Here is a 20,938-nt window from a genome sequence, read left to right as displayed (position 1 = left end):
AAGTCGAGTGGATGAAATATATTAACATATATATTAGTAATATTTTAACCAACGTGATAACAAACACAAACCCAAATATATTTATTTGAAACCAGAAGCCCAAAGACTGATTGCAAAACAAGAGTAAACCTATATAAGTACTAACCCAGTGATTCTCAAAGTGAGGGTCGCAACATCTAGGGGCGGGTAGGGTTGCACAGAAAAATTGATGAAAGACGGTACGGTATGTTTTTCTACGTGTTGCTACACATACCCATTCTTCCGGAGATCCTTTTATTTTTTTAAGGGTGTCGCGGACCAAAAAGTTTGAGAAACACTGTACTAACCTATAATGCTATATTTGCATATGACATCAATAATATAATTCATAACAATTCGTAAAAAATAATGATTGTACTAAAAAATGTTACAAATGAAGATAATTATGATTAAAATTTCGAATTTTAAAGTTCTAAAATATTGTTTTACATGCAAATTGTAAAATAATGTAAATTAAATTTTCTTAGATGGAAAACGCTTATCACTACACCATTTTTAAGCATTCAATTACGGAATTCTATTTTTTTTGCATGTTTACACGGTTACGTAATAACCTGTTTTGTTTTACATACATCGAACGGTAATTTATGTGCACATTTGTTTCTTGTTGTTTTCATTCTTTCTTTTGTTGTTAGAACATCATTGAAGCATTGGTGCTCATATCCGTGATTTATAGGAGATAAATCCAACATGTTATTGTTTATATTCCGTTTTCATTTCTCAGAATCTCCGAATACCAACGGTTATTGCTAAACGATAATAATTAATGCAAGTGAGTTTAATCTGGAAAGTAAGCAACGGCTTAAACTTGAATAATTTTTAACATTTTTACCAAAGTTATTGGTTAAATTACAAATTGCATTTTTTTATCATACAATCTGCATATTATTCTAATAAATTCAATGTTGTAATATACAATTATAAATATGAAAGCAAATATTACAACGAATATATTTTATACTTATTTATTCCATATATGAAAATATATAAACAAATATATTTATTTAGATTTACGATGGGTACGTTTTAATTGACTTCTATATTGTTTGGTAATGTATCTTTAGTGAATGTATGTCTAGGATAAACTAAAAAAAAATTAGCAAATTTTGTGTTTTTTTTTGTTGTTGACGTGTATACATTATGTATGTGATATGATTAATTAGTGAATAAGGTCTTGAAAGGGAATATTAATGACGTCTTACGATAAACTGGACATTAAATTATTTATAAAGCACATTTTCGGTCTTAAATTATTAATGAATTCTATTTATGTTCAAGAACAATTCGCATATTCTCACCCTTGATTTTTTTTTATTCAATTGAATTAAATTCAATTATGATACAAAATCAATTAAAATAATTATTAAAACAACTTTCATAATTAACAGGAACCTTCTTATAAATTTATTATAATTGAGTTATCATTAAAAAAATAATATAAAAAATAATTCTAACAAAATTTAACAAAAATAATACTAAACAAATATTTTGTGTGGTTTATGGTTTATTTTTTGTATGTTCTTCGTTTAGTTCGGTTTCGAAATCAATTATGCGAGTTATTGATGTACATTCATTCCAGATTTCAAAAATTAAAACAAATTAGAAACTGTTAATTTATTCATAAAACAATTTGTAACTTCAGCAATGTTATTTAATACGGACTATCAAAGTTATTGTTATGTAATTAACACAACAATTCTCTGAGTTATCACCAAAATCAGATAAAAGTGATCTCAACATTTTTCCCCTTTTGTCCAATTATTCTGTACATTTTTCTTCTTTACATTTACAAAGATCAGTATCAAAAACCCTAATACAAATTCCTATCGTCTACCCTTTATGACCACATGATGCTTCCTCAACAGATGTCCCATAAATATTAATGTATGTTTTTTTTGTAGAAGTTATATTAAGATTTATTTTATATTTCCTTATTTTATTTGAATAAAATTTGATAGGTCAGTAGCCTGCTATATTTTTTTAAATTATAAAACTGATAAAATATAAATATTAACATTGTTTCCTATTATCAATAAAAATATAATTTATTGGTTAAAATAAAAAAATATCTATGAAACCTATGAAAGAAATAATAAAGCTCGACCTTGGTCTTTCTGTGTTCTAATGTTTCACATTATTTAAATAAATATTCATGTCAAAATTTGACATTTATATAAAAGAAGTGCACTTATTATAACAAAACTAGTAAATTTATTTTAATTTCTAATAATACCCTATATGCAAAGTATATAGGACGTTTCTAAAATAATCCCCAATTATAATTTGTAATCCTCTTATGTGTTTATACTGTTAAACCTTCGATTTTGCATATGCTCAAAAGGGCTTTAGGGTGGATTACATTGAATATTAATTGATTTTTTTTTGGTAATTCATATTTTTTTTTACACTGTCTATCATATTAAATGAATATACACGAAATGATAAACGCAATTGCAGCTTGCACCAGGGTATGCAGACACTTCCATTGAAACTTTGAATTATGTCAATGTTTGAGTTGCTCGCTGTTCCCAAAAACTGGAGACCATAGGTCTACAACGATTTTAACGGTGCCTTATATATTAAAATTTGATTTTCCATTGATAGCTTTGATCTTATCCTAATCTCCTAATTTCAGTCCTAGTTGCTTGCATTTAGTTGTTATGTATTTTTTCCATGTAAGTTTGCGATCTAAAATTATACCCAGGTATTTGGCATCATCAGCTTTTGAGATATAATTATTATTTAAAGAAACAGGAGGACAAGTTCCTTTTTTAGGATGAATATTACGTGACTAGATTTTGTTTCAATAGTTTTAATTCGCCATTTTTTTTTAACCAGTTTTGAAGTTCTTTTGTTGCAAGTATCGTATCTATATTTGATGCCAAAATTACTGAATCATCAGCATAAGAATGCAGCGATGGTATCGACGATACTGAATAGGGTTATTTAGGGCAGCCTAAATAACATCTACAACTGAAGCGGTGGCGTATTAAGGCTAACGAAACCATGTCTGCCCATATAACAATCTGACGGTTATTCTAAATGGCGACATTATACCGCAAGTAGATGAAGCCAAATACCTGGGAATGCTCCGTCTAATGTGGAAGAAGCATATAGGTACCAAAAGGAAACAGCTCAGCCTGATGGTTAAAAAATTGCATTGGCTTCTGGGCAGATTATTGTGCGTCTCAACTGAAAATAAACTCTTGGTGTATAAGGCGAATGTATCAAACGAATTTGGTCCTATATCCACCAGAGATTTCAGTCAAAAACTTTGAGGCAATTGACCAATTCTCCCTAGTTCACCACCAATTACTCTATCCACTGGTATCGCCATCGTTAAAGAAGAGATTGCAAAAGCCAGCACCGGATATCGTCTTCGGCTGGAGGATCATCCTAATCAACTTGCTGTAGAGCTGAGCAACACAGATGGCAATCTACGTAGGCTGAAACGATTCCAAGCGCACTATCTTCCTACTCGTGTCTGATTGGGACAATCTGCAATATTGTTTATTTAATTTATATTAGATAGATTGCTTGTTGTAAATAATAATAAAAAAAATGTACATAATTTTACACTTGTTGGTAAATGAGCTGTGTAAAGAAGGCGTCCCAGTATACTTCCCTGTGGAATTCTAATTTGTTACAGTCGATCGCATAAAAATAATTTAATTATGTTGATAAACGTGCTTATGACGTAAATGTAAGCAAAATAACAAATTAACTTGTCAATATTACTACTTTTTTTTAAGAAGTAGACCTGTTAGATATACAAAACCATTTTTTTTATAATATTTTAAAATGGAAAAAATTAACATCCATTTATCGACAAAAAAAACCCAATAATTTATGTACTATTTTAGCAAAATTATGAATATTATGTTATTTTCTAGTAGTACAATGTGTAAGTGGATATATATATCAGAAATAATTATTGAATAATATGTCCTTGGTTTCAAGTTAGCTATGACAATTTAATTTTGTAAATATTTGTGACATGTAAATCGTAAATATTATTTTTCCGTCTGTAAAACATAAATCAATGCAAACATAAATGTAATAATAATAAAACATCTGTTATTGACATTATAAAAACTAATTAATATTGGTCTAAATAAAAAAAAAACACTTTTCTTATATTTTAAAAATAAATGAGACATATTCATCAACAACGTTTGTAACGGTTTATGTCCAATGCACACGTTTCTTTAAATTATTTAATTAAAATGCAGAACGCAGAGTACGTAATCAATTATTTCATATTCCATAAATACACAATTCACTTGCAGCTGTTTTATTCTCGTAACCGCTTATTATGATCAATCACTATGAGAAATGAAGAAATTTCTTTTTTAATGTAAAATAATTATGTTTGGACGGAAAGACATCGGTCTATAGCCCTTTGGCCAGCCTATTATTATTTTTTATTTATGTTAGAATTTATTTATTTTGAGAGTTGTTATTATTAATTAGTTTTTATTATTATCATTTATTTATTTATAGAATGTACTTTTTTTTGTATTGATGTCTGGCCAATATATTATTATTATATTTATTATGTTTAGTTTAACGATTTTACTTAACACATTATGAAGAACTATCGTTGAATACAGCCCTGCATTATACCTGATGAATACTATATGCGTAATTTCCCCCACTGTTTGTGTGAATCAACGGCATCAATCGGAGTTGCTCTCGGTCTCTTCTGCATGAAAAAGTCAAAGACCTATCGGCGTCTTTCTCACGATCGCACTACAAACTAATTTCACTTATCTCTCCACGTTCAATAGAACCCTGCTGCTCAAATTATTAAAAATAGAAAGAAACTTACCTTTTTTTTGATCAGATTATTCACTGAAAGACAAAACGTCGAAAAAGACGTTCTATGAATGTTAATCTATATCAACATTTCCATATTATGTGGGTATATGTTACATACGACATTTGTGTTACATAAATACATATTAAACTAAGGAAAACTACTTTTTATTAAGTAGTAGTGGGTTTAAAACATTGTCGAGATATTAAACCCTTAATATTACATTTTTTAGACAAGCCTATATAAAAAATATAATGGAAAGTTATCAACCAATTATTTCAATACATTTTTATGCTACAATAACTATAACAGACAAAAAAGTATGAATAAGTTAAAAATAATTTATTATTTTAGAAATAATTGTTTGAATAATTGTTTTAAATTCGGAATTTTTAATCCATACGATTATTTTGTTCAGGGAAAAATATTCTACATTAAAATGTATTTAATAATTTATAACAATGTATTTAATAATATATTAAATAGGTGAGAAACCAAAGAATTAGTTATTTATAAAATATGCGATTTTTAAATTTAATAAATCGTTTTTAGTTAAAAAAATTGTATGTAACTGACCACAGCTATTAATGACAAACTAAGTTTTAAATAACAACTAGTTCTGCTCGACTAAGGCGCAACTGCACATTCCACTTATTCCAATTTTATATTTGCCACGACTCTTGCATCAAGGTAAATTGCATTAAAGAAGAGAAATGTGTATGTGACATTTCACATTAAATTTATATTTTATAATAGTCTCTATTTTTCAAATCCTAAATTCATTTTTTTACATATTATATAAATCTTCTATTTCCAAACAAGAAAAACAGGAAATTCGAGTCAATCCAAAATATTTAAATGTACACATACTTTAATAACTGTAGTAGCAAATTTGCAATGGCATCTGCTCACTCTTGTGCTAATATAAATAAAGATTTTTTCTTCATTAAAATTCAATTAAACCGCAAATAGAGAAAATGTTTACATATCGGGTCTTGAATGTAAACAACATTAAATTTACTTTCATAATAATAAAAAACACTTGCTTTCTTGAAGCTTTGAGTAAGAGAGCATTATTTGCGCTTGAAATATGATTATTCTTTTTTTAATAAATATGTACATTATTTATATATGAAATGAAAAATAAATATAAGTAAATTAATAATAGTATTAGAAAATCATTTACAGTTCAAGATTATTAATAATACAATTGTTAACTAATTTATTCATTAACTTATTTTGCTTTATAATTTATTTAGAAAAGACATAAGACACAAGCACTAACATATTACTTGATATTACTCCTATATTTTTTTTTCAATTAATAGATGATATTTAAAATAATGATTTAACATTGGAAACATTTACAATATTTATGCTATAATACCTATACACTTTTAATGATGTTACACCGAAATTTAAACTGTGTTTCAATTTTCAATAATTACAACAGGGTTAGTTTTCCTGGTATATCAAGTCTTCTTTCGAGAAATAACTCAGCTTGTTAGCGAGTTACGCTACAAATATATCACATCACTTTGTATTCGCCTATGTAAATATGAAAGCGCATGCGAGGTTCTAACTCAATTCATTTATATGAAAATATATTTCATAACGAGAAAATAATATTTATTTTAATTAAAATAAAGTCATTAAATTTTATTTAGTAGGGTGAAAATATTAATCGGAATATTTTTGAAATAATTATTCCTAAATTCGGACAAATAAATAATAGTAAAAACAATTAATTATTTAGTTTTATACATTCAGTATTATGACTTTAATTGGCATTAACTATTAGTAACAATTATAGAAAGTCCTCGTTTAGCGCTACTTCGATTAACCCCGATTTGCTATATAACGCGGTTTGATAGAAACCTTAAAAAAGGTTCTTATATAATACGATTATTCGCGGACACGTAGCCCTGTGCTTCCCCAGAATATATGCTTGTTTGAGACGTAAATATAAAGCAGATTACTGCAGATTTCTGGAGAGGGCTCTACCAATGACGACTTTCAAGAACTGGCAGAACAAGAAATTGAAGAACGAGAAAATAGTAGTTCAGAAGAAACAAAAGAACTTGCTACAAATTTTCTTAAAAAAAGTTTAAAAACGATAACCGAAATCTTTGATAAAATTGTAGCGAATGATCCAAATTTTGACAGGAATGCAAAAGCAAGAAGAGGAGTTTTAGGTGCGATCGCCTGCTACCAATATTTGCTTAATGAAAGAAAAGAATGCGACGATTTTATTGCCAAAACATCAAAAATATTAGAAGACCCAAGTCTTTCATCACCAAAATAAACTTAATATTTCTATGTGCATATATTATAATGCAAATTACTATAAATATAATTTAAAATTAAAGTAACATTTGTTTATTTTTGGCCGCGTGTTCTTATTTCCCTATTTGCTATGTGTTAAAATGACCTATAACGATGTTTCGTTTAGTGCTCTGTCTTGAGGAACGTATCTAAAGCGCTATATAAAGCTATTTATAATTGTTTTTATCATATAGTAGTAAGTAAAGTGCAAAAGAAAATATTATTCAATAAAGCACGAAGTGAATTTGCATAATAATAAATATAATTTATAAAAACGTGGATTCCTACTATGCTCATGATTATTGTAATGTTGAATAAAAAACCTTTTAGATGATCGTTAAATAAACGTCCAATGTAAATATTATTGCGTTTGAAATTAAAGTAAGGAAACGCAATATATATGTTATTGCTATTAACTATGAGCACGTAGTAGGAATATGAACAAAGCTATATAATATATTCGGCACAGCGAATGCGGGATTATCAAGTTGGTCATCGTAAATAGTAATTTTCGAAAAAAGAATTGCAATATAATGGAAATTTAATAACGAGCGAGCGGAAAGTGAAAAGTTATATATTAAATATAAATACAATATCCAAACGTAAAATTATAAACATGGCAAGTGGCGCAATCTCTATACACAAGCAAAATTCATTACACATCGCATTTTTTTTAATTTACCTGCATGAATACGTACATTCAGGACACAATTATAATAGCCATCCTCCCACCTCGATTCATTACTATTATGTTTCGGAAATTTTAAACCACATGCTTTCCACTTCCAAACCCAACGTCAAAGTCAGTGTAATTAGTATAATTGCATCCAAATAAGCGCTCGTTAGTTAATATTGCATGGTTTATTTCAAAGCATTGTTTTATTTAAGTATTGATAGTTTTTTTTATGGTGTAAATCTTTATGGGCGATAACTGAAACTGCGATAAAATTGGAGCACTCATTTTATATTGCATGAAATTTACGATTTTATTAACGAATGTACGAATACATAAAAAAATGCGCTTTTATTTGCGAAACGCATATATGTGGAAATATATCAAATGTTAATGCAAACAAAATGCACTCTGTTTAATGAATCTTTCATAAACATGAAGATTAGTTTCAAGTTGGAATTATATTCTTGCTTTAAAATTAAATAAACTTTGTTGGATGTGAGAATTATATGAGAATTTGAATCTAGTTGCAGCCCTGTTCCAAATAGAATACTAAACTTATTTAATTATTAAATATATGAATATCTTTAAAATAAATAATTTTTATATCAATTTTATTTAATCAATAATTATTTTAAGTCTTCTCATTTATATTTTTATTATCCAATCTTATAAATAAAGAAATTTAAGATAAAAATCATGAAATATTTAATTAGATTATGGGATTCCAGGCTAAAAAAATCATTAATTTTCAATCTCAAATTAATTTGGGGTTGAAATAATTTATTATATTTATTTCTTAATACAAAATAAGGTATTTTTCTCGAAATTCTCCAAATAATCTTTATAAAAATTGCAACCATTTAATTTAGTAGTCAACAAACTTCTTTCTTTTTATGTACTATTGTCATTTAGATTATTTTTTAAATAATATTGTATATATAGAATCAACAATAATTCTCTCTAATATTTTTTGCAGCTTAAATTATTTACAGTATGGATATATTCAGAAATGATTTTTAATCTAATTTTCTAATCGTGTAACGATAAATAATAAAATAATAATTATATATTTTGTATTTATTTGTATTCTTGAAATCCTACCTTGAAATTCGAATCGGTAATTCCACAAAGTAGTGTTTTGGGCCCAATTTTATATCTCCTATTCACTGCATATATCAACAAAAAAAACGAACATGGCAATATTTGCAGGCGACACTGCAATTATGGCATCAGAGGAAAGTCCCATAACTGCTTAATCTGCTCAACAACAAAGTAGTTCCAGCATCTTTAAGAGTGAGGTATTTGGGAATGCACCTGGACGAGGGACTGACATGGATGGACCATATCCTTGCAAAGCGTGAAAAACCAATTTTATAAAGCTGTATTGTTTGACTTTGGAGTGTTAGTGTGCAAAGTCATATAAAATCCAGGTTGGAAATACGGCATCCAATTATGGGGAACAGTAAGCTCAGCTAATATTTAAAAAAATTAAGTGTTCCAATCTGAATGTATTAGAAGAATCGCGGGTACACCATGGTCATCACCAATAAGAGACTGCACCAGGACCTTGGAATAAAAAGAGTGGAAGAGGTTGCCAAATATTTCTCCAAAAAATACACGGACAACCTTCTCGAGAACAGCGTGACAACAAGAAGATTAAAGCGCTTCAAGCCTAAGTAAAGAATAAATAAATATTATATACAAACGTCGTGGAATGGTGCAGCAACTTCCTAATGTCAACAGTGAATGGATTTTATAAATGTTCAATAGAAAAATTATATAGTTAAGTCAAAAATCAAAAAAATAGGTTTAACTATAAACTTTGAAAAAAAAATTGATATAACTTAAACAACTAAATACAACTTGTTAATACGTTTTTCAGTACAACGTTAATTAAATTTGTCGAATTGTTTTTTGATAATATCTTTTAGCTTTTTTTAGTCAATTTCAAAGTATTTTTTGAATTGAAATGATTTCTATATATTTTTTTTTAAATGTTTTATTATTTAAGCAAATTATTTTTATTTGTAGTTATGAAATTTCTTTTATTAATGTTAAGAACACAAACATAAGAAATAAACAAAAAAATATTTGAAACGTTTGTAATTACCATTTCCTCAAATGGTATGGTCTTTTCGCAAATTATATCTATATTTATGAAAAATAGTATTTATAAGAAATTTAAATGAAATGTTTACTTTCAAATCATTTCTACCTGTAATCATCGGAAGGACAAAGATATAATCAGAAACCTTTGAGTTTGTCAAAGAAAACAATTACGCAAACAATTATACTAATGGCATTTATATGTGTATGTATTTTAAGAAAACCGGATATTTTAATGTACATTGTAGAAAGTCTGTGTCGCATATATCTCAAACAGATACTCAAACCTTAATAAGTTACAATGTTTGTTATCAATCACATTTATTTATAATTAATTCAAATAATTAAAAAAATAGTGAACATTCATACGATACAATTAAAATATTAATATTTTACTATTTTTGTCATAATTTGATTATAATTTAAGAATAAAAGACTATTGATAATTGACTGAAACATACGTTTTTTTTTAATATTGAATAAATTTGATTATTATACTGATCAAAGCGCATAATATATTATGCCATTTGTAATGTCAGTGTCAAATGCATATCAATAAAATGATTACAAACTAGTTTTTTTTTTCTAATCGGTTTTTCTGAGTACCGGTTTTAAGAATGAAAATAAAACGTTTAAACTCGTCTTTTTGTCACTTCGCAAGACTACATTCATAACTAATCATGTGTGAGTTAATGTTGTTCTACAGTTAATATGAGTTGTGACAATAATAATAAAATAATGTTTATTCTATACATAAAAACATATATAAAGGGCAACTGAATTTAATTTTAATCTATTATACATAAAGTTTGTATTCAATTCCGAACTTTTTAGAGTTAGTGCTCGTGATTGTTGAGTGGAAAATAAAACTATTTTAACTTAGTAATTATATGTAACAATGTGGTGAATCAAATTAGTTTAACCTTTAAAATATGTACTTAATATTTACAAACAAAACTATCAACAAGTTAATAATGTAGGTCAAATTCTTAGTAGTTAAAAATAAAGTAATTATTAAACATACATAAAGACAAGTACAGAATATTTCCATTATTGCATATACACAAATGATGTACGTGATTTCTTTTTTTTTCCTACATAGAAACCGAATTGTGCATTGTATATGAAATGTTATAAAATCAGCGGAGTGTAATTTTCAAAATGTCAGATGGGAATGTAGTGAAGAATTACAAGGTCTATGCGCCATTCAAGTAAAGTGAAAGTGCAATGTTAATGTGTGTTATTTTTTTCGTTCATTTTACGTTTACGCTGCAATATAATAATAATCTGTTTCTCTGCCGAGTTCATACTCATGACTTGTTTCTGTTCGACTGTGAGAATTCTATTGGGATTTACGCTCGGGAATTTCCCAATATTATATACTAATGCGGTACCATCTTGTATCGCTCAAGCTCTTAATTTCATTTAAATAATATGTAAAAAAAGTAAATAAACTTCCTGCTGCTAACACAGTGCGAAGATGAAAAAGATAATTAACGTTGTGTTTTTTTTGTTTGACGGATTAAATAAATATTGAGTATCTTTTGTTTAATCATTATGTCACAGAATTTCAACTTCCTTGATAAAAACATATTTTCAATATCAAAAATGTACTATATATATTAATTCTGCAGATGAAATCTAATTTTAGTAATTTACAGATGTATTGTAATAAATAATATATATTTATTTGGAAGTTCTGATTCATGATTTATTAGTTGAAATATATTTTTAAATTAAAATATAAGGTAACTTATAGAGTTATTATATTATTATATAATAAACCTTTCTGAATAAGAAATATCTATGAAAATGTCGCAAATAATTGCAAACTTTACTTTGTCAGTAAATTGCTTGTAAAAATACGATGTAAATAACATTATTTTCGATATTCAAATGAATAAACATAAATAGGTATCAATTCTTTAAAATTTATCTATTTTAACTATAGTAATAAATCTAGTACTTGCAACATAATTTGAACAGATTTTGGATATAAAGAAATAGTTGATTATACTAATAAAAATAAATCGTGAAGCGTGAAAACAACTTGATTTAATATATGTGTACTTTCGTAAGTAAGATTTGTTTTTCTATACCTTCCTATCATATAGCTTTTTTGATTTATTATTTATTTTATGTATTACTTCTGTACATTTTATTTATAATGAGTTTGTACTCTAATTTAATTTACCAATACAATATCTGTTGCAACGTAAAAAATATTTAATACAAAATTGAATTTACTAATAAATCTAGTAAATTCAATTATGTACTAAAGTCACAATTTATTTATTCTATTAAAATAATAGAGTTTCAATGATTTAACCGGTTTTCTTTATTTCATACTTATTTATCTGAAATGATTGATGTAATTTTATAATTATTGTCAAGAAAGTATAATTTCCAGAAAGTTTATATTGTTTATGTTTCGCTTTTTTCATTAGAAAATGTTTAGATATATTAATATGAAAATTAATTAAATTAATTTTTTTGGATGATAATTTGTAAAAAAATAATTCTGTTCCCAGAATAAACATTGTGTAAATGGTTTAACAGTTGACAAAATTTTATTAAATATCGTCCGTTGGCAATTTTCCTTAAGTTGTTAATTGTTGAATCTCAATGGTAGTTGCTGGGTTGTTAGACTATTTTTCTAGAACAGGGTTCTTAAACCTGGGTTCCGGGAATTTTCTGAAGGGCTCTGTGGAAAATTACTATTGAACTGTAAAAATGATAATTGATAAATATAATATCTCAAATTGCTTGGGTTTCTTCAGAAATACCACCATGTTCTGAAGGCAATGTAATATTGACAATTAATACATTTCGATGTCTGTTTAGCCTATTTTAATATCAGATACCGTTTTTCATAATAGATGGAGCATCAATGAATGAAATCTTTGTATTATGGCTATATTAAACCTGCTGGAGTCTCCTCACGACTGTATTTACCTTATAAATCAAGAACTTCTTTTCTTTCGAAATTGGCGAGTCTTCCGTTAATAGTCGGTATAGTTTCCTGAACTTAATTTTGTTTCCTTGGATGCGATCATTACATGTCAATCTTCTTTCTAGATGCATACCCAGATATTTAACTTTAATGTTGGAGTCAATGTTGGCAGGAGTCTTTTTTCATATTAAATATGATGTGTACTAATTTTGATTCATTGACCTCTATTGCCCATTTTTGTAGAAATTCTTAATTTCCAGGTTATGTGATGCACTTGTTTGATCCAGGTGTTATTATTTGTTAAGGTCATATATGCGGTATATAGTATATGCAGAATGGGTCCTAACACGCTACCTTGCGGTATACCTGACATAATTGAATTTTAGATTTGCTAATAGCTGATTATTGTTTACAATTTTTAGGTTATCAATTAATAACTATTCAAACACCTTTGATATTATTGGAAGTAAATTTATAGATATTGTATATCTTCGGAAGACTTTCCTGGCGTAAGTATTATGATAATTGGAGCTATTTTACATTGGGAGGAAAAGTGATTCTATTTCTGAATCACCGTTTTCTAGAGTTCTTTCTAATGGATATTTTGTAAATATGCTTCTAGCCCACTTACCATATTCTTTTCAGATGCGCGTGATTCGAATTTGGGGCTGCTTTATCTTCCTGGTCGAGAATAATCCGTGGCTTTAGTTAAAATAAAATTTTGGATATAATCCTGTATCCATTGTTTTCTTAGTTAATAACTTTTAGCAAAAGTTATTAATAATTATTTTGTATTTATATTATTTTGTTTACTTTTATTTCACTCAAATAATAAACATTATTTTTAAATTAATTTGTTTCTAATAAAATGATAGTAATAAAAAGTTAAGTATGTAAACTACCAAATAAGATATTAGTATCTAACTAGTTAATCTAATTTAGTATTGACATATTTAATATGAAATATTTTTTTCTACAGACAGAATATAAAATTTTGTACGAGATTAATTTTATCTGTTTCTTTTATATTTAATAAAAATATTTATATAAAAACTTTTATCGCGTAGTTCTAAAAGCTTTCACTTGGAAGTTTCCTTTATATATATATACATGGAAGATAGAAACGCGGGTTACATTTTTTCTTCTTCATTCTTATGACGGGGCGTTTTTATCTGTCGAAAGTGAAATCATATCAGTAAGTTTATAGCCGGTGGGGTGGAAAACGTTCCACGAAGTGCGTCTTTTTGAGTGTTAAATAGCCCTGGTCTGGCGTTCGTTTTTAAGGGTGGCTGTTATAAGTGAGATGCCTCGGCTTTCCTAATATATTGCGTTAATATTGTTACGACGATCTTAAAAATTGTGGAATAAAATTCTTCATGTCAAGTTTGGTGTTACCAATTATATATTTTATATTAAAATACAATACTTAATAATAATTGTTATATATTATTTTAGCTACATTTAATAACTATTTTATATATCTATTATTATTAATAAATGTTAACATGGTTATTTTTTATATTTTTCTAGAACATATATTTTATTACCTCAAAGCCACAACTTTTCAGTTTAATGTTTTCTTCAGAAGAATAATTTTTAAAAATGTATATTTTTTAACTATTGTCCAGTCTATAAATTAAAAATATTATTTGGGTAGAATTGGACTAATTGGAATGAACAAATAATAATGTCAAATATTGAAACCTAGTTTAAATATTACAATTTATAAACTAAAAAACAATATGAATATTATTGTACTATGTATTGTATATACCATACAGCAATACGTACCTCGCATAGTGCATGTAATCGGACTATTTGAAACCGAACTAATCGAGGGAAAAAAGGATTGTTATGTATAAATAAATAATTTTAGGTACTATAAAATTTAGTTTGTTTTGAAATTTTCAAATCAAACTATTGTGAATCCTTACTGATCGAAGCCGCACTATACAAGATATTGTACATGTAAAAGAAGATTAAAAGATATAAATTACACATAATAATGAAATTAATTTTCTTTGGTGGTATTTCTTCGACAGAATACTTTCACTGCGATGTTTATAATACCTCATTTCAAATAATGGAGACATTCTTAGTAATAGTTTGATATTTTCACGCCATTTATACTGGAGAAATTTTTCCAATTATTGAAAACAAATGTAAATAATATGATAATAATAATTCTCGCTGAATATTTAAATAAATAATTTGATAATTTAATCTACTAAATAATTTAAAATTAATCTGTTTTTATGTATAATTTGGTATTTCACATAATAATATAAAAACTAATAAATTGCATTTATGGCTATGTAAATAACTGTTAACGATGTCATAAAGTAAAATTTATTTTGCAATATAGTAATTTCATGAAGATTAATTTCAGTAATTTGTTATTATTACATTAGATTTGAAATATAATTAAAATTATACTTTATAATAGAATAATATGAATCAACAATTAATTACGTTTTTGTAAATATTATTTATTATTATTTTATTATAACAATTGAAGGTCTGTAAGACCAATATAAATATTTGTTTAAATTTAATATATTTAGTCAGATGTTATTAAATATTAATCAATTTGGTCTTCATTAATTTTATAAATGATGCCAAAAAATCGGTTACAGATTGTACATTATAACAAAAATATATGTAAAGGACTTTTCTAATAATTTGAGAAAGCAAACATATTTAGCAAACTTATGAATCAACTAATAGATACTATCAACAGGTGCCTGGAAGGAAAATAAAAATGTTTAAATCTAACACTTCATTGTTTTGTAACCTTTTCATAACTTTTAATTGTACACTAGATTGGTTTAAATGGCATAGAAGAAGCTTTCATGCAAAATTTTGAAATTATACCATTGTCAGATTTATAGAAAACTAATTGTTTAAGAAGAACAGCTCTGCCTACTTACATAAGACGTTCCACAAATTATCTTGGTTACCTTTCTAAATATCCGCTACCCAATTGACATTCCAATTACAAGTAGCACGGAAAAGGAAACATTTATTGATAATATTGAAATATTTATGTAATCTCAATTATTTGAAGAAATTATTATGATGTATTGATTTTATTATTATATTTAATAAATATTAAATAATATTTCTTAGTTGGAATTTTATTTTGCTTCAACCCGCACTATGAATCATGATATTTACAGTAATTATAGTTGAAAATTCGTTATACATTTATATACAATTGTCGTAAATTCATTAGAGAAGATAAGGATTTCATATTGTGCGAAAGTATAATAATTCAGTAGCATCAAGACGTTATGTATGAAAACGAAACATCGAGAATGGCTCTTTCCAAAGGCCGATGTTTTACTTTCAATGAAAAAAGTATTGTTATGTGAAATTCTAATATAACATCGGAAGTTATGACCAAAAAAAAAGAATATTTGCTAACATTTAGCGGCCGTTGCCTTCTACCTGAGAGCTGTCTCTAGAAGGCACTAACATGGCGCCTACTAATCAGTATACACAGGAAATAACTACCATTTCCGTTTAACTCTTAAATGGTATTTTCAATTATCATCAGCATTTTGATTATTTCAAAGAAAATTATATTTTCATTGAATTTTCAGTATCCCTTTGTATATAATTTTATTTATTTATGAATCTTGCGATAATAATTGAAAAATAAACATAATGTATTGTACACATGTTCCTACATACATACGAGGGGCTATTGACCCAGTCTTTTTGCCCAATAAGTATTTTTATTATATTTTCTTAATATATATTTTATATAGATATGTGTATTCAAAATAAATAAACTACAATGACACTATACTGTGTCATGTTGAATTATATTGCGTTATTAAATAATATACTGTACTATTCAAATGCGAATTGTCATAAAATACAACGACAACGTTTTGTCCTTTAATTTGTACCATTTATAACTACGACGTTGCTTAATCTTGTCGATGACGCAGCTCTCATATTTTCCTGTTTTTTTTTCTTTTATTCTAAGTAAATATGTATTATCGCAACAATTTATAATTCCGTATTTTATTTTAAAGGAAAACAAAAGGCAAGAACACGGAGCGCGTGAAAAATGAAACTTTGCGAGATGATAAGTTATTTCTCGACTATAAATAGAACGGTCTGGGGAGAGATAAATAATATGCATTCGAAAAATGTGTATATTTACAAAGAAAACATAAAATGCAGATGCTATATAAACGTAATAATAATTAATATTAATTTGTTTATAACAAACATCACACTCATTTTTTTTTTGTTATAAAATCATTAACCTTTAACTACTTGCGCCGGTGTAAGAAGTACGCCAATTTTCTAAGAAATGATACCATATAAATATTTTCTTTCATCCATCTTTGACACTTAACGTAACCTATGCCCAAAGAGTTTACCAATATTGTGTTGATTGCGGAACAAAGAAGTTGTTTTTGTGCATGTTAGATCTTGCTTACTTCGTTCTTATTATATAAATGTATTGCAAATAGTTATGAATCTAATGAAAAAGCATTAGTTATCATGAAAACTTTTTTCTTGTAGTAACACAATCATAAAATACACCGCGCGAGTAGTGAAATTTCAGTAGAAGCAAGTAGTTAAAGGTTAAAAGAGGAAATATATATTACTTTTTGAATTGATATATTAAGATGTTGTTTGTGGGAAAGAAGTGGGAACGTTGACCGCGTTTAAATGGAGCATATTTTAATAAAAGCGACAATAAAGTTGCTTTGTGTTTGTTTAAATGTGTGTTTATTTTGGCTCGAAATATATGCTATTTGAATTTTGTAACCTCCTTTTCTCAATTGTCAACTTGGGCCGATGTAATTATAAACAGACATATACACACGTTGATCCGGCCACCCACCCAATCGGTACAGTTCAGTAACCATGCGTCATGGACATTCTACAAAACAAAAAATATAAATATTAACGCCTGTACACATTACAGGACGGTACCTGACAGAACGGTCAAAAATTGCTATAACCTTCGTATACTACAGCGGTCGCCAATCGTTGGTCCGCGAGAGAATTCTGTTGATATAACACGTACACTCAAACCTGTTTTTAGACGATTTGGAAATAACACGGTTTTCGTCAAATGGGATATTTCCTTAATTAAAGATGAAATTGTATGAACCTGTGATATGATATTCATCACAACTTGCGTAAATTCTAGCATGAAGTAATAGAGGTTTTCTGTGCCTCTTTTGATTTGCTGTAAAAAAAATCATAGACTCTGCTCATAAGGTTTATACAAAAAAGGGGTTTAAAAAGAATTTGCAAACCACTTTATCAGCAATGTGATCGAAAAAGGATATTTTAAACATGAATATACATGGTCTATTATCTTATTCTTAAATAATTCTACTTTTTTTCGTCCCTGAATTTCCGTGATTTTCGGGATCATGTGGATATTTTTTACGCGAATGAAAATCATATAAATAAAGTCTGTAAGTACAAAATAAAAGTTATTGTAAGTAAGTTTTGGAAATACATATTTATTGCATACAATAATAACATTCCAGAAAATTACAGGAAATTTTCTTTTATTGTCACAAACTCATTCTCAACATCGCTTGGGATATTTAGAAGTTTACTTCATTTTTATTATTAATGTAATCATATTATTAATGATGATTTTTTATTTATATTTTCTGGTCTCGTAAATTAAATCCGCCTAAATACAGTTCTAATTTACGCGTAAAAATATTACCGCGTAAATTGAGAGCCGCTTGTATACCTTTTAAAATAAAAATTTAAAAAAAATAAAAAGTATTTAAATTGCATGTTATTTTAAGTATACTTTTTTTTACAATTCTTAGTACCATTACTTTTTACTGCTAATCGAAAGCTAGTATTGTTAATAACATATTTTGAAATAAAAATCTAAAACTAAGTGTCCATTTATGTATGGAAAGTCTTATTGTCTTATTCATACAGTTGACTGTGCATATTCATTAGAAAATAATTATTTGTGACCTGAACTAATTTGGTTGGTTATATTTATTTTAAAACTCTTAGAAAAATTACAAAAGTCCCATAAAGATGTATTTATACTAAGTTATACTAAGAATCATTACATTCAACCTAAAATAGTAAAAAATCAAAATGTCGTTCATACTTCAATGTGCTAGTTTTATATAAATGCATTTAATTTATTTTTTTGTTATATTTTTTTTATGTTTCTTACCGAATACTGTATTTAATAAAAATAGGAATATTTATATCTGATAAATAACCCATGATTAATATAAATGATTGGCGTTATAATAACATTTAAAGTTTTATAATATATTCTATTAGAAAACGTAGTAGCACTTCTAATTCAAATTAATTACTAAATCATCAAAAAAACATTTGTCAAATATTACAAACAATATTAATTTTATTTGTCGCATATTCAAAAATAGGGCGACTAATTGCCGAATGGCTAAGTCGCGCTTCCCACGAGCTAGTGAGCGCAGGTTCGAATCCTGGTCAAGCCAGGCCCTTGAAAGCCCTCTCAGTGCTTGCAGCAATAGGGCCATCGTTCATCACAGATGGACAGTGAAATTAATGAGATTCAGCATATGGACCTTCAGTCAAGTCAATGGACTATGACAGTGTTAAGAATAGCAGCAGAATCTACTCAATGTTCATATTGATGAACATATTGTGAATAAAATTACACGACATAAAAAAAATATATTAAAAAATGAGAAACTGATATTTGAAGTTTTTTGTAAAAAATATTATATTTATAGAAAAACTGAATTAGCCTCACTTAAAATAATAATTCCAAATACAGTGAATCCTCGTTTAACGACGAACGTTTCGCATAACGAGTAACGAATAGAAGGAAAAATCCGGATTGTGCGCGTGCTACATAATTTTCTAAACTTGACATATTATGTGTGTGTTTTTTATAACAGAGTTTCTCCGAAGAAATAGCCGCAAGAATACAGCCAACAAGAGAATTCACAAACTAATAATAAATTACAGTGGAACCTCCCTTAACGAGCATAATCCGTTCCAAAATTTCCGGATTTTTACTTATAATACTCGTATAATGAAACTATTTTCCCCATATAAATTAATTTATAATACAATAATGCGTTCTATTCCAGAAAAGAAAGTAAAACTTGGTCTATTTAATGATTTTGCTTTTCATATCTATGTTTATTTTTATTCTTTGGCTTTTTATTATTATTATATTTTGCACAAAAATATTACAAGTTTTGAAAATGATGTAACAGGCGCACAATCTGAGACTTTTTTCTGTTCACTCTTTATACGAAACATCGCTCGTTAAATGTGTCATTTTTCTAACAACTTATTTTACTCGTTACGCGAAATGCTCGTTATGCGAGGTTTCATTGTATATATAATTCTCTTTGAATAAACGTTATACATATATTCTTTTAAATATTTTTTTCGGCATAGCACGCATTGTCGTATTTATACTATATACATGAAAATAAAACATTTCTACGAATATATTAAGAAAATATTTTTTTGTGTTCCTTAAGCTATATATTATTTTTCAAGAACCTTGTGGCTCATAGCCAGAAATTGAGAAAACTACTAAGCTTTTGTAAATATATACTTACAATATATACAATTTTTATTATTTTACCTAGACAGCCCTAATACAACATTATTATTTTGAAGTGGAGAAATGTTTGGTGACAAATTATTATGAGTAGGACCCAAAACTTTTGAGCATAATTGAATATTTCACAAATCTCATAATAATACAATATTTACAAGAATTACAAGAATTAAAATTATATTAAAATAAAAAGCGTATTCAAATTCGTTAAAAAAAATAGAATTAAAAGTGATCTGACAGCTACTTGATCAATTATATATTCATAGAATAAGGATTGTTTTTAGCAAACCGCATTGACTGCAAACAGTTAATATAATATAAATTTGCATAATTCCTTTTCTAAGAATTTATTTGACTCTCTGACACGTAAACATGATGGAAAATCCAATGATATGTTGAATTAAAAACTATTTTTATGTTCTT

Source organism: Nicrophorus vespilloides, unplaced genomic scaffold (genome assembly GCF_001412225.1).
Source record: "Nicrophorus vespilloides isolate i.1.1-1 unplaced genomic scaffold, Nicve_v1.0, whole genome shotgun sequence".
Classification (NCBI taxonomy): domain Eukaryota; kingdom Metazoa; phylum Arthropoda; class Insecta; order Coleoptera; family Silphidae; genus Nicrophorus; species Nicrophorus vespilloides.
This window is presented reverse-complemented; position numbering follows the sequence as displayed.